Source organism: Amblyomma mixtum, chromosome 2 (genome assembly GCF_055824585.1).
Source record: "Amblyomma mixtum isolate Tamu chromosome 2, ASM5582458v1, whole genome shotgun sequence".
Taxonomy (NCBI): Eukaryota; Metazoa; Arthropoda; class Arachnida; order Ixodida; family Ixodidae; genus Amblyomma; species Amblyomma mixtum.
The window spans coordinates 179,120,070-179,129,009 of record NC_143013.1 but is presented as its reverse complement, the minus strand read 5'-3'; positions in this window follow the sequence as shown (position 1 = coordinate 179,129,009).

The following is an 8,940-nucleotide window of genomic DNA, read 5'->3' as shown; positions in this document are numbered from 1 at the left end:
CTGTATTCATAGAAGGAGAGTCGCCGTAGCTTTACTCCAAACACAGAAACAGTAGCAATGCTGTGAATAGAAATAAATGTTCTCATGTAATCATAGTTTTTTCTGTAGACGGTAGAATATACCAGTGAAGAGAAGTAGAGACGCTGAAGTTCTGGAGAATGTTAAAGTGTGTATTTCTTCAGCTAGTATGTTGTCCAAATATGTTGTTGTCCGAATATGAGTACTTAGGGCTTTGCATTAAAAACAAATTTAAGCGGAATAAATATTACATTATCCGGCAGCTAATGCTGTCATGATTTTTTTTTATCCTCTCACCTTTTAGCTATCCACTCCTACGTTTTATCTGTGGAGAGTATCGAAAACCCTGACCTCGCAGACAGCAGTCTTCAGTATTCTTCGGAGTCTTCTTTAGCAATTTTCTATCATGCATTGAGCATGCTGTGATGGGGTGAAGCTATTGGATTGGCGACGCATTGCTCTAATGATGGGCGAAATTTCGGCTACTGGTAGGCATATATCCCGCGTAGAAAAAAGTCACGCCATCTTTACCGATTTTACAGTCGGTGATTTCTTGAAAGGAACAAATTGATGACAGGTACTCAGGGTTAACAGGTAGTATTGGGACGAGGGTGTTTGATGTTTCTAGCGTAAAGCGCGTAGGATCTCAGACTGACTGAGTGAGATTAAAATCTATACAGACATCAATAAAGCTCTTGACCTCAGGATTAGTTCATGGCTTTTACATTGCATTTTAGTTAGGAAGCACAGCCGGCCAAACCTTTAGCTAGCTTACAGGACGGCCAAGTTTTCCGGCATCCTGTAGCTTATAACGGAGCAAACTTGCAAAATTAATAATTCTAAGCACAGGCTCACTAAGCCAGTGCATGATATTGCCCTTTCTGCAAGTTTGCTTCGTCGTAAAGCGCAAGAGCTCAGAAAAAGCGGCCGGCGCGCACTAGTAAAATTTTGGCCGCCTGGACCCCGATTCTGCCAATCAATGTCCGAAAAGAAGAATGCGTGGATTTGGGTATGTGCAAACAAGATGCTTTACGGTATCGTACAGATTCATGATGAAGTTTTAGCGCCAAAAACGAGGACAAAGAAGGAGTGAAGACACAACACGAGCGCTTTTTCGTAACTAAAACTTTAATGGAAGAACACATAACATATATACCCATCTCGTGAAGTAAATCAAAAAGAAGAAACATACATGATATGGTCAAGATAAACCTTAGAGGGCGATACATCTGAAGAGTGCTGAGGGTGCAAAAGGTACATAAAGGGTGCAAAAACAGGAAACTTCATGGTCACAATCACAATCACGAAGGCGAAACCAAAAACATAAGCGCTCGTGTTGTGTCTTCACTCCTTCTTTGTCCTCGTTTTTGGCGCTAAAACTTCATCATGAATAAGATTCAACTCGCCCAACTTTCCACCTTACTATCGTACAGATGTCAAGAAGTTTGGATTAGTCCGCGGGGACCTATAAGAAACGCCAAGGAACGCTGTTACAGGGTTAGCACAAATGAGTCATAAAGATTCATTGGTGAATGTGACATGAGAACTGCAGCACAGTAACCTCAGTGAATTGCAACAAGAGCACTGCCCCCCCCCCCCCCTCGTCAAGCCTTTTCGATCGTTTCGGTAGAAATGGAATTCGGGTAAATCAGTTAAAGCTTCAGCTTATGACACGTTACTGTTCAGCCAAGTTTCAGTTATTCCTAGGCAATCAAATGAGAGAAGTTTGGCGGGTGTCATCACGTGTGGACGTTTAATTAATTTAAGGGTCGATTGCTATGCGATTTCCTTTATGGTGGTGGATGATGAATAAAAATTATAATGTTCTGAGCCGATGAGAACAGTTTTGAACAGCAAGGAAAACTTAGCAGACCATGCTTTGACAGATGCAACAAGTTGTTTTCGTGCCTGTTGAACCGGATGCGGAAAGTTCTCTCCAATGCTATAATGCATGTCTCTTAGTTATCGTCCATTTGATAGGGGTGCATCTTCAGTTTTGCAACTCGTGATTTTCACGATTACAGCACAATTTTAAAAGTGTGAATGACGACCGATGCGATCACCTCTTTCGATCTCGCTAGGCTTTGCGGTGAAAACTATTTTAATACCCCTGACATTAGTGATTAGTTCATCAGACGGCGGCCCTGTATTGTTATGAGTAATGTCAGGAATACCAAAAAACTAAGGTTGTTCCGGCGTGAACTTTTGTCAGCGTCATCTGTTACGGTTTCTATTGTTTGAATTAAACAAGCCAAGCTACCTGTGTCAGTCAGAATCTTTGAAATGTTCTTTTCGGATGGGAATTAGTTCTTGGTAATGTGTTTGACGACCTGGTAAACGTTTGCATAAATTGGTTATCATTGTTATCAGTGGTAGTGACCTGGCTTTTTATGCCAGGTCACTACCAAGACGCTTTTCAAAAACATTTGCAATGTTTTTGAAAAGCGTCTTGGCGTCAAATGCAAGTCCATTGCACGCATTCACCGCCTTGGCCGCCAGGGAAGCCGCCGGCCTTGCATTGCTTACTTCCAGGACTACAACGAAAAACAGGCTGTCTTGATGAACTCTGGAAAATTGAAGGATACTAACTTTTTTGTTCAAAACGATTACAGCCAACCCACTTTACGCACGCGAAAGTTGCTCTGGGAAAGTGCGAGGGCCGATAGGAATAACAGGAAACGAGTGTCTTTAATTCATGACAAGCTAAAGGTTAACGATACATTATTTATATGGGATGACGCAAAGAATGAACGAGTGGCACTTCCTTCCAGGACGACGCGTGCTTTTTGACATTCTGTTCAGTCGCGTACTGCACCAAAAGAGCTTAGACTGCTGAACGTGAACGCTCAGAGCCTTGTAAATAAAACCGATAAACTGGAATACCTGCTCTTAGCCTATAATCCACACATAACAGTTATTACGGAAACCTGGCTGCATGACGGTATTAACAACTCAGTTCTTATTCCTCCAGGTTATGAGATATTTCGGCGTGACCGCCCTTCCCGGGGTGGTGGCGTTGCTGTCATTTTAAAGGAACCCCTAAGTGGTCATCTTTTGAATCAACTAGATGAACACGAAAGCTTGTTCGTTAAGGTCAACTGCTGGGGCCATTTATTCACTTTATGTGCGGTCTACAGGCCTCCATCTTCTACTCCTGATTTTTTGTTGAAATTACACGATCACTTATTTTCTTTTAAGGATGGTAACATTATTCTGGCTGGTGATTTTAATCTTCCTAGTGTTGACTGGAGCGATCCACGTTCTGTGTATGACCTTTCTAATCCTCTTGGCGATATCATGTTAATGTGTGATTTAACTCAGACTGTCACAGAATTCACCAGAGTCACGGACAGTACCCGATCTATACTTGACCTTTTCTTCATCAGTTCTAGTTTGTCTTGTTATTCTGTGTCCATTCATGACGGAATTTCTGATCACAAGAGTGTTCACCTGTTCTTATTTCTCGGAAACGCCAAAATGCACAAGGATCAGCATTACAAATCTGTGAAGGATTATTCAAAAGCTGACGACCAATCCATTCTTGACCGTCTTTGGTTCATTTGCGACAACCTTCCGAAAACCACCAACTTAGTTTGGAATATGCTGAAATCAACCATTAATAATTGCATTAGTACACTTGTTCCTAAGAAGCGCGTTAGAGTGAACAAAAACAACCCATGGGTGACTAGGGAAATCATACATATTCGTCGAAGACTTAAACGCGCTAGAAAAAGTGGTAAACATCCTTCAAACCTAGCCCACTTAAGATGTGAGCTTGCATCTAAATTGTCTGAAGCTAAGGCAAGGTATTTTAGTTATTCCCTTCCACAGTTCCTAAAAAGTAACCCTAATAAATTTTGGCGCTACCTTAGTGACTCAAGTGATGAGGTAGATAAAATATCAATAAACGGGTCCGTTGTAGACGACGTATCTGACGTGGCCGAGCACTTCAACCGTTACTTTCAATCTGTCTTCTCTCTCCCGATTGCTGATTTAATGCATGTAAACTCGTCCTCTGACATTGAAGCCAATTTCATAACATATGAAGGTGTTTTCAACATGATACTCAAACTCAAAACTAAATCCTCAGTCGGCCCGGACAACATACCTAATGTGTTCTTGCACCGCTACGCTGAACCACTCGCTCACATTTTAACCCACCTTTTCCGTTTGTCATTCACCGAAGGCATTCTTCCAAATGACTGGCGTGTGGCTCGAGTGGTCCCGGTCTTTAAAAAAGGTGACCGTTTAAATATTGGTAACTACAGACCTATCTCACTTACTTCCAGTACATGTAAACTTATTGAACATATCATATCAAACTGCGTCGTCTCGTACCTTGAGGAAAACAAAATTATTTCACCCTTTCAACACGGTTTCAGAAGAGGTTTATCAACTACCACGCAGCTCGTGACCACTCTTCATGAATTTGCTTCATCACTAGATAAGGGCGAACAGATTGACGCAATTTTTATGGATTTTAGTAAAGCGTTCGACCGCGTTTGTCACAGTAAACTGATATTTAAGCTTCGAAACATTGGCCTTCCCGATAACCTTGTTAATTGGATTCGTTCTTATCTTTCCAACCGACAGCAGTTTGTTCAGGTAAAGGGCTGCTCCTCTCACATTCTACCGGTGTCCTCTGGAGTGCCCCAGGGTAGCGTCCTTGGCCCGGTTCTCTTTCTCATCTACATCAATGACATCGTTTCGGCCATTGACACTGCAGCTATAAGTATTAGGTTATTCGCAGATGACTGCATTCTCTTTAAGTCTATTAATAGTAACCAGGATCAAGCACGCTTACAGATAAACCTTAATGCAGTTGCAGATTGGTGCGCGGAATGGTTAATGGAAGTAAATACTGATAAAACTGTTCTCCTACGGGTCACGAAAAAGAAGAATCCCTTCCAGTTTACATACACACTGAACCACGAAAACCTACTGCAAGTTGACAACTACAAGTACCTCGGAGTAACATTAAATAAGCACCTTAGTTGGACTAGTCACGTCGACAAAATTTGCGCTGCTGCCGCAAGGAAACTTGGCTTTCTCCGCCACAAATTAAAGTCTTCCCCACAGTCCGTGAAGCTATTAGCATACAACACGTACATTCGACCTAAACTTGAATATGCTAGTGTGTCATGGGATCCATTTCTCAAAAAAGATATACATTCACTAGAGATGATACAAAGAAAAGCAATCCGGTTCATTTTCAACAGTTATCATCGGAATGCTTCACCGTCCGCCATCATGTCTGTAAATAATATTTCATCCTTGGAAAAAAGAAGAGCACTCGCTAGGGTAAAATTTCTTTTTTTACTTTATCACCAACAGTTCAATTTCTCTTCCAAGGACTACCTGCGCCCACGCTTAACCCGGCATACTAGGAACGTTCATGACCACAGCCTTACGCCGTTCTTTGCCCGTACAAACCTGTTTAAAAACTCTTTTTTTTTGTTCGCACTATCGCTCAGTGGAACAGCTTGCCAGCTCTCGTCTTTTCCGCGCGTAATGTTCATGATTTTGAAGAACGCTTGTCCCCTATCATCTGAGTTCTGTTTGTAATCCTACGTCTGGTGTTTTATAATATTTCTTCCTGTTTTTTTTTTCTTTTTGGCAATGTTGTTCATACAGCAACCTTTTACTTTTGACTGCCTTTATGTTGATCATTCAGGTGTTTTGTAGTGTTTGTCTGTTTTCTTTCTTTCTTTTTTGAAGTTTGGTGTGATCTTTGGCTGTTGTTAAATTGCCCACTCTGCTTGGCCCTCGGGCTGCAGTATTTTGTAAATAAATAAATGCCATTACTTCTGTTATCAGTTAGACTTCGCCTACGATCAGTTTCCAATTTCTACAAGCATTGCAATATTGCCGTTAGGACAAGGATTAGTTTCCATCTCGCCCAATAACGTTAGCAAAGGATTGTAAACACAAGCACACTCGGCGACATTGGCAACAAAGCACTGCGGGCTTGGAAACTGCACTACAACATAGCTGTTTGATCTTTTGGCAAAACAGGGCGTCATCATCATCAGCCTGACTACGCTCACTGCACGACAAAGCCCTCTCCCATGTCTCTCCAATTATCCCTTTCATATGTAGGCTGCAGCCACTTATCCCCGCGAACTTCTTAATCTCATCCGACCCACTAACAACCCCTGCTACGCTAGCCTTCTCTTGGAGTCCACTCTGTTACCCTTAAGCACCGAAGGTTATCTTGCCTTCGCATTACATGCCCTGCCCAAGCCCACTTCTTTTTCTAGATTTCGACTAGGATGTCATTACCTGCGCTTGTTCTCTCACGCACTTTGCTCGCTTACGGTCACTTAACCTTCTTAACGTTACACCCATCATTTTTCTTTCAATAGCTCGCTGCGTTGTCCTTTACTTAAGCTCAAACATTTTCGTTAGCTTCCACTTTTCTGCCCGATAGGTGAGTAGAGGCAAAATACAGGTGTTGTATACTTTTCGCTTGAGGGATATTGGTAAACTGCCGTTCATGAAATGAGAGAATCTTTCAAACGCGCGCCGCCCAATTCGTATTCTCCTAGTCATTTCCCTGTCATGATCCGGATCACCGGTTACTACCTCCCCTTAATATACATATTCCCTTACGCTTCCAGTACCTCGTTAGCAACTGTGAACTGCTGTTCTCCTACGAGGCTGTTGAACATTACTTTCGTTTCCTGCATGTTGAACACACATACGATTTACTAACCTGCATCACAAAGATTAGACGGCTGTCCTCTGGCACAGTCAAAGAGGCCTCGACCTTGGTTGCTAGTACAATTGTGAGACATTCTAGCGGCTAAAATAGACACAGACGAAGGTCGACACGGATGAAGGTCTCCACTGTCTTCGCTCGTGTCTCTTTTAGCCGCTGGAACGTCTCACAGTTGTACTAGCTACCAACTAGCACAGCTATCTACGCTTGATGACGTACTGCCGACGGCATGCTTAACACGAACGCGCGATCCCGTGGCTTGGGCTAACATTACCGCCCCTGAGCGCTGGACGCTGCGTCCGAAAGCACGCTGCACAGTGTGTTTGCGGTGGCTGACGACAGCGGGCGGCCTGCAGCTATCCTACAATGGTCTCTGAAACAGCGGCCGACGCTCAGCGGCGATAATATTAATCCCGGCCACGTGGTCACGTGTTCGTGCTAATTGTGTGGGCGGTAATACTTTCTAGTCTGCCGTTCGTTCTGTCTCCTCTCCCTCGGGCAGGGCACTTTTTTCTTATTTATTTTTAAGCCCACACTAATATCTGTCTCCTCTCCCTTCGCCCGTGTCTTTTTTAGCCCCTGCAATGTCTCACAATTGTACTAGCAACCAACTAGCCCAGCTTTCTGCGCTTAGCGTGCGAATGACTCTTTCCACAAGAAAAAAAAAACATCAGGGACTGCAGCAGTGTTTTTCCTTGGTGTGTCAGATGTTTTCGGCGTGAATTTCGTTTCGACCTGCGAAGTTAGGTATAATTCCTTGGTAATCCATTTCACAACGACAGCGTGCCAAATCTGCAGAATCATCACGTCGATTGTACACCTTTCAGCATCTAGCATATCAGTTTTGGGTGCTTACCTTGAGAATTAGGAACAAATACAGACGCCATCGAAGTCTCGGCAACGCTGTGCATGGCTGTTTGCCCATGTATAAGGCGCCACACGCGTTTTTTTTTTTTCGTGTTTTCAATTGTTTTGCTGTGTTTGCTACTTACGTTTAAACACATGGCGCTAGTCACGGGATCGTGGAGCTGAATCCACTGTCCTCTCCCCCGCGGCTTCCAAAGGAACCGGCGCCATCTCCAGGTATGTGCTGTGATGGCTTAAAGGTATGTATGCTCGTTTCCCAAAACAAAGGTAAGTTCGAATCTTTTAGTCTTCTTGCTTATTTTTTTTCCTTCTTATATTTTCGGCACAGACAGTGTTTGCACAAACAGCCCTGTGATGCCGCCGCATTGAAAGCATCAGTGCTGGTCTTCATTGCACATTCCTTCAGATCAAACGGCGAGTGGTGGCCAATGTTTGTATGCGTGTCTGTGCATGCGGGTGCGGGCGCTATATTGCCTGCAAGGAAAATTCGACGTCGTAGAATCGAGCTTTTAAATTGGGCTGTTTTAACAGGCAGGAGGGAATCACCCTAGCTGCCTCCTAGTATCATTATTACCATCTTGTAGCACGCACTGCTGCGCAGCTGTGGGCTATTTAAACCAGAAATGGGATGCATATACTAAGAGTGAGACGGAACGCCCTAAAACCAAGTGACGCGGATAGGACGGCTAAGCAGGCTAACACCTCATCTGCTCTATTTGTGAATTTTGAATTCACAGCATGAAGTGTTGCGCACACTGCCGTTGAACATTTTGGTCACAAAGCATTACTTCATGCTTTAAAGCAACAAACAATTTGTGCGAAGCCTCGGAATAACTCGGGATAGTTCGAATCACCATCGCACAAGCTGCAGCCAATAAGAGGGTGGCCTTGAGGACGACCTTGAGTATGAGGTTGACCTACCTACAGAAATAAAATAAACGTTGCCACGACTGGGTTTCGAAGCCTTGCAGGCGCGAATAAATCAGCTTTGTTGGCCACTGCACGAGAGTACTATGCTTTCGATTAATTTCTTTTTCCAATATGGTCTTTACTATGCGAGGTTATGCATGTACAGACTGGGCTATATACAGATTATTTACAAAACCTCAGGTGGTGGCCGCTTTCCACCAGCTTGACAGAAGCCAACCGGACAAAAGGGTGGAAGATAGAAACCGTATGAAAAGCAGAATCCAGTCTAGTAGAAACTCTCTTTCGTCATAAATGTGTCTGAGCTGGAGCATAATTCCGCTAAAATGGCTTCTGGGTGAAATATGAGGCTCAGCGTTGTTGTCTAACATGCGCATTTTCCAGATGATAGGAAGTTCAATCAGGAA